The 7,608-nt window shown below is 39.1% G+C and overlaps 1 protein-coding gene across 7 annotated transcripts in view; it reads left to right on the top strand.

The window, feature by feature from the left end:
* The window catches only part of LOC117175209 (uncharacterized protein CG43867), a 629,535-nt gene that overhangs the window by 475,189 nt on the left and 146,738 nt on the right, over positions 1 to 7,608 (top strand). The gene's annotated exons all lie outside the window — the stretch shown is intronic.

Genomic DNA, 7,608 nt, shown 5'->3' with positions numbered 1-7,608 from the left:
ATATATCTAGTCGGGAGTGGTGCTGACTGAAAACAGATGATTTGGAGCGATTCGCGCGCCATCTGTTGGTCATTCTAAGGACTTACTGAACTACCCTCGTACATGTGCCCATGACTCCATTTCGTATCCACATACCCTGCATAAATTCTCCTCTTCATCCATCCAATATCTGTATGCTCTTACTCCTTCTCCCATGCTGAACCGTATAACCCTACTCCATTTTTCTTCCTTTTTTATTTTTTGCAGATATTCTGGTTCCGTCAACCCTTTGACCATCATATACCATATATTGTACCTTAAATCTATAATTTTTGTCCATCTCTCTTTTCCTTGTTTATCCAATAGTTTTAACTCTATGTTCTGCCACTCCATAACCCCTTCTCGAATATTACATACCCTTCTCATTTTTCTCCTTTCTTCCTCCCATTTTGAATTTCTCACATTACCTCTCGCTTCATTGTTCCGAATTTCGCCGAAACATGCCTTTGCAATTCTACTTCCATCTCCCCTTTTTAGCTTCTCTTCAAACCTCCAGGCTCTCTTAATTTGTCTAGTACACATATTTTCTCTTCCTAACTCTTCTTTTAACAAATATCCTGGGCAACTTCAGCTAACCCCCATTACCCACCTCAGAAATCTCTCATGCATGCTCTCTACTTTCCTATGTTTCTTTCATCCCCAGATCTCCATACCATAACACAACACCGCCCACACCAACGCATCAAACAACCAGACCCTCATTCTCCAATCGTTCTTGAACCTTCTTTTTCCTATACCACATACTTGGCCCATTACTTTACTCGCACATTCCATTTTTTTCCTCACCTGCAGCTCGTTTCCCCCTTCTGCCTCGAACCAAAAACCTAGGTAACAGAACTCCTTCACAATTTCCACTTTTTGTCCGTTCATCTTCTAAACGTAATTTATTTTGCTCTTTGGATTTCTGAAACACATCACCTTTGTCTTATCTACGTTCACCGTCAGCTCTTTTGTTCCCACATACTCTTCAAAGATTCTCATCATTAGGTTCATTCCCTTCTCATAATCTGCTAATAGAACTACATCGTCCGTGTATGCTAGAGAGTATAGTTTGCTATTATCCAAAACCGTTCCTCCTTTCCCTTTCTCCTTTAGCTTCTCCTCTAAGTCTGCCATTAGGATATTAAATAGTAACGGACTCAACGGGCACCCTTGCCTTAGACCTCGGCCTGTCCAGAAAACCTGCCCTTTTTTTTTCCTATTTTCTCCCTAATCCTGGTTTCAGTAAAAATTTCCTTTATCCTCTCCACCAACTTTTCCTCTACACCCCTCTCTACCATTGCCTGTCATAGCACTTTTCTGTTCACTGAATCAAACGCTGCTTCTTTTCACTTCACTTTGTTTCCCCATTGCCGTTTGGAAACCCCTCTGATTTTTTTCTAGACTCTTTTTCGTCTCCCTTCCCCCTATCTTTCTCAAGACTATTTCCTTTTTTTCCTTAATTCTTCTAATTCTTCATCCCAGCACCATTCCTCCCCATTTATCCATAACCTGTCTCTCCCTATCCACACCATATGGCCCCTTTTCCTCTTCACCCAAGCCCTCTGCTCTATTCGCTCTCTCCTTTTCCTCTCCCTCCATGTCAGGTCTTCTTCAATTCTTTCCCTTCTTCCTCTCAATAAGTTTTTTCCTCCATAATTTTCTTCCCTCCATAATTTTCTTATTCTGCTCCTCACTCCCCACTTTTACTAGAAACATTCCTTCTTTTCCTTCCTTTGTCCCTCCTATTCTCTTGACTCCTTCTATCCTTACCTGCACTCTAATGTCTCGCAAAAGATTTTTCATTTCCACTTCTCCTGTTTCACTCTCTACTTTTAATCCCTTAAATACTATGTTATTATTCCTCTTTGCACTTTCTTCCCCTTCTAATCTTCTTTTAATCTCACTAAGTCTTTTCTTCAATTTTTCATTTTCACTTCGAACGTTCTTTTCATTTCCTTTAACTATTTCCTCATTTTCTGTCTTTTCCCCCATATGCTCATTCCTAATTTCTAGACTAGATACCCGTTCTTCCAACTGTTTTATTTCTCTAGATCTCTGTTCGTCAACCTCTCTCTGTCTATTCTCAATGCTCTCTAGCTCACCCCAAACCTTGTCTTTTTCCTCCTTCCAACGTTTATCCCATTCTTCCCATTTTTCTCTGACCCTTTTCACTCCCCCCCTTACATCGTTTCCCTGCCTATTCATATCCCTATTTATGTCATCCAATCTCTTTCTTGTTTCCTCTCTGAATCCTTTAATGAGAGCTTCCAATTTTTTAAACATCCCCTATCCCCCCTATCTCTCTCTGGTGTTTTCCGTTTAATTTTAACTCTCATGTTATCCTGCTCCCTTTCTACCTCATCTTCTCCAGCCACTCTTTCCTTTTTTCCTTCCCTTCACTGCTAGTTGCGCTTGCCTTTTTTTGTCATTCGTCGAAACTTCTGTACCTGAGTCCGCTACCCTCCCCACCCGGGTCGACTTTTCGGCATTTTAATCACCGCTGCTGTCACTGCGTTCAACGTCATCCATCCCCCTACTTCCAATGCTTTCAGCAACGTCAGCTGTTGCGGCCACTACGGTTTTCTGCTTGTGCGATCGTCCAGTAACTGATGCTCTCTGGAGCCAGTTTGTGGACTTAGCGTCGTCGGCATCCTACCTTACCCAAAGATCCGTAACGTTTCCCGCCTTTATCATCTAGCTCTTGCCCCCCTGACCAAGCAACTATTTTTTCACTCCTAACCTCAAAAACTTCACACGCTCCAAATTTTCACTTCAAACCACTCACTTTCACTCTTCACACCTTTGCCTTGACTCACCCTTTTTCCTTTACACTCGATTTCCGCACTTTCTGCCTTTTCTGCATCCACTCACCCTTATTTCCTTCACCAAAGCAAAAATACACCACTTGACAAAAAAGAGATCTTTCGCGATCGGGACCGGAAACGGAAGCCTATATAAGTTATATTTATAAAATATGTATAATGAGAAAATTCATTAGTTTAAAAAAAAAGTGTTAATAATTTTAAGAAAAATTTTAAAAAGCAGTCAGGTTGGTGACCTACTGTTGGTGATTGCTGGCATGAAATGGGCCAGACATTTTCGCCAGAGAATATTCTCAGATTTTCTATTGATAGGAGAATTACTAATTTTCAAAACGTCCTGTCAAAGGAAATTTACCCACACCTTCTGTCGGCAGTATACCTTGGCGGACCGAAGGAACTGAAAAGGGCCTCTACAAAGCACCCCTAAAGACCCCACTGAGATTTCTTTCGGTTCCTTCTTTCAAAAACTCAAAAAGACTGCAAGATCAACTTTTAAACTGTTGAAATTCGGATTCTAAATTAAAATTCCCATTAGAAACTCACAGAGTAATCGCAATACTTTTTTTTTGCAGTCTTAAAAATAAAAACATGCATTAGCTTCTGCTGAAGGTGACTTCAAGCACATCCATAATAGCTTAAGTAGTATGTTGCGCCCGAAGATTAAAATTAAAATTCAAAATTGGCAAATAAATGCAAATAAATGTATGTAATAATTTATATGTCTAACTGTACACAAACTTAATGCCTTCTCCGTTAAGAATAATATGAAAAATGAGAATTTAAACAAATCCTTTACCTTTCGTCCTGACATCTCTTCTCGTAACCTCAAGGACACTGCTTGACTGATCTCACCTGCATCGCAGGTATTTTATTTTTTAAAACTTTTTATCGTTGCAAAAAAAAAGTAATGCAATTACTCAGTAAGTTTCTAATGCAAATTTTAACGTAGAATCCGAATTTCAACAATTTAAAAGATGATCTTTCTATTTTTCTGAGTTTTTCAAGAAGGAACCCAAGGGGGACTCAGTGGGGTCTTTAAGGGTACTTTGTTGAGGCTCCTTTCGGTTCCTTCGGTCCGCCAGGGTGTGGCTTTGTTGTACATACGGTGTGGCCGTTAATGGGTGATTATGTTTGATATGCCTGATGTATTGCATTTAAATATAATATATGAACGGTTAAACCAGATAATGCTTCATCGAATGTATTCAACAAAAACAGCTAATATGAATAAATCACCTTAAAAAATCACTGCCTTACATGAAATAGTATATTGAGCAACGAGTGTGGGCAATCGGTGACCCTGCTCAAGTCGCTCATATTGAACGATTGTACTTGCCAAGGATCTACTTTTCTATATGTTGTGAATTTATTAAAAATAATAGGCAATCGTAATTCTACGAGTCTCTATTTTTTTAATATCAAGAGATGGCAGTAGCGTCGATTGGTTTTTTGAGAAATTGATCGATTTGTGTTTGCTGAATAATAGACATTCAAGCAAATTTTTCTTATTGTTTACGCACCTATAAAAACGTACTTTTTTATGTGTAAAAATCTTAAACCTCGACATGGAGGGTTACCCCTGAGCCAGGTCGTTAAGGTGCTTCAAACGGGTTGATTTTCCGTCAATGTTGTACAAATGACAATTTATCTCCCATGAGGATAAATTTTTTGACGTAATATTGTAAATACATAATCTAAAGGGTTAAATACAAGACAGCTTGGAGCCCTTTTTTCGAAAAACGTTGTTTTTTTAACTAATTGAAAATATGCTGCATTTTATGCGCCTGCGAGCGGCCAACCTGCCACCGGTTGTGTATCCTTGATGAATCAAAACAGGTGCTCCCAGTTTCAAGAAAGGCACAGCAGGAGGGTGAACGTGTAATTGTTTGAGGATAATGGAAAACTGAATACCAGTCATGCTGCCGTTTGCATGCCTCAGCCGACCTTCCTGTTGCAGGTCGGCCACGTGTCAAGGAAGTCAGGGAAATATCAAGGAAAAAAAGTTTGTCAGGTAAGTCACAGAAATATCAGGGAAATTAACTATAGCTTGAAAGAAGCTTCTCGATTCACCGGTTTTATCGCAGAAGTGGAACCGTCTATAAAAATGATTAATGTCTGAATTCAAAGCGTCGGAATAATTACGATCTTAATGAGTTTGAATAATAGAAAACTCGTATTGAAAAAGGATCTTTCACTACACTGTCGAATTTGAGCGTGAAAGAGATCCCTTAATAAAAGGGGTGAAGGTCCCGTAAGCCATAGGCGTAGATTGAACCTCCTCTTCACTGTATATGAGACATTACTAATTTTGAAGGCGTCATTCAGTCTTAAAAGTTCATATTGTTCAAACGTCCAATCAAACAAATCATTCAACGTGAATAAAATGTGAATCTTTGACTTGATTTTTTTGTGATTGATGTGATTGATTATAAAAAACCATGAAATATGATTAAGAGTAGAAATTCTTGCTTAACATATTTGGTCATTTTTTAGACAATTTTTTTTGTTCAGTCAATTTTCTCTTCCCTAAATCATGAACTTATATTATTTTATGATTGTTTTATTGGTTTCAACAAGTAATGAATTTTCACGCTTCACAGGAATTAAAATTTATTGAATAAATAAAAAATCACCAAACATGACTAAAAGTAGAACTTCTTGCTCAACATATTTGGTCATTTTTTTAACTATTTTCATTCACTGAAACAATTTTTTCTTCCTAACATCATGAAAAAAAATTATTTTATTTTCAAATAATCTTCAATTTTTTATACAGTCATTATTGGTTTAAGCATTTTTTTTCTACCTGAAAGTCGTGAAACTTCTGGATTTTCCATTATTTTGTATGCTGTCAAAATTTAAGTTTTTTATTTTCCAGGAAAATTCAAAAATTTGTAATGATAATCTTCCAGGACATTTAGAAATCAAACTTTTTCATCACTTGCCATTTTTGCATATCGTCCGTTAACTGGCCTAACAATTTCATTTTCGTGTGTTTTCTGGAATTTTGTAAATTCTATAACTCTAATAATTTTTCAAATAATTGGTCTAAAAAATATTAAAAATGCGCTCACTTTTTAAATTTTTGATCGAAAATAGTTGGCTAAAGGGAAACTAAGACCAACCGCGGGCAGGCATCCAATAGAGGAAGAGCGATGCTTTATGACCCGGAGAAATATCAACACCAAGGTTTCTCTCAAGCCTAAAGATCTGGCTGAAATGGATGACGAGCTTTGTGGACATTTTTCCGGAGAATCCGACCTCTGAGCTATCAATTATTGTGTGTATAATGCAGCCAGAGCTTTGGCCGATGCGAACCTTAAAACAAAACCAACGTTTGATCATAAGTCCAAAAGACGAATGCATCAACTTGCCATAAAGATAGGCTGAGCAAGACAGTACGCGTCCCGCATTCAGTGTGTGATTGACTACATCACATCTGGCAGGAATTTTACCGCGAAGGTTCGAAAGTTTGCGCGCGAACTCCGGACCCGTTATCACACACTTAACAAGTCAAAGCTGCTGATCATCAGACAGCATATTGTTGAGAGAATACGGATACTATCTGACGCTAAGAGAAGTCTAGAGCGAAGGGAGAGGTGAGTCAGCGAAAATCAACAGTTTCTCTCTTTACCATCTCGACTCTTCCAAGACCCTCCAGTTACTGTCGAGCACCCACCCAAACCAGAGGAGTTTGAAGTATTTTGGACAGCAGTCTACGAAGTGCAGCATAGACTAGACGAAGACTCAGAAAATATAAATAGCTTCAGGAAGCTATGTGATGCCCTCATAACACTTGATAAAGAATGCCCACCCATCACTACCGAGGAGGTGAAAAAAGTATTAAGAGGGATGAAAAACTATTCCGCACTGAGACCAGATTGTATCAAAACATTCTAGTGGAAGAAGTTTTCTTCAACCCATCAGCATTTGGCCCGTATTTTCACCTCATATTTAAAGTCGGAAGAGGCGATTCCGGAGTGTTTGGTGCAAGGGCGCATAATACTCCTGCCGAAAATAGGCAACGTAGCTGACACGAAGAATTACAGGCCAATCACTTGTCTGAACACACTTTATAAGATATTCACAGCTATCGTAAATGACAGGATTGTCCGGGCAATTGAACCTGTGTGGAAAGAAATGTATGAACAAAGAGGCTCAAGGAAAGGCGTAACCGGATGTCGGGAGAACCTGCTCATCGGTAGATGTGTCTGCAAAGATGCAGCATTCTACTAGCGTGACCTATCGATGGCCTGGGTTGATTATCAGAAAGCTTTCGATTTGACTTCCCATAGACTTATCGTCTGTCTTTTTGAAATCTTAAAGGTTCATTCGCAAATAGTTAGGTGCATAGAGAGATTGATGCTGCTTTGGAAAACCAGATTTACTATCTCATCTGGAAAAAATCGTGTGACAACTAACGAGGCCACCTTTCAGATGTGTCTTTCAGGGCAACACCATGAGCCCACTCCTCTTTTGCCTTACATTATTGCCACTATCTCTAGCACTTGGCCATTCCGTATATATAATTAAAAATTTGTCATAAGGACAACCGCAGTATTTCGGCGAGAGCGGGTGCTAATCTGAAAAATTGCACCCGCTTCCAGCGAAATCGCGGTAAAATTTCAGCCATAACCACGTTTCAGAACCGTGAGATAGGTGATTACAGTCTGTAAAGGAATCAATACGACGATCCAGCAAAAGCCTCGTGCACCCTAAGGACACGGAGTGACCCAAGGACAACCGCCTTCTGCATTTTTCCCGC

This window comes from Belonocnema kinseyi, chromosome 6 (assembly GCF_010883055.1).
Source record: "Belonocnema kinseyi isolate 2016_QV_RU_SX_M_011 chromosome 6, B_treatae_v1, whole genome shotgun sequence".
NCBI lineage: Eukaryota > Metazoa > Arthropoda > Insecta > Hymenoptera > Cynipidae > Belonocnema > Belonocnema kinseyi.
Note: the sequence above shows the minus strand (reverse complement) of the source record. Positions and strands in the feature narration are given on the sequence as shown.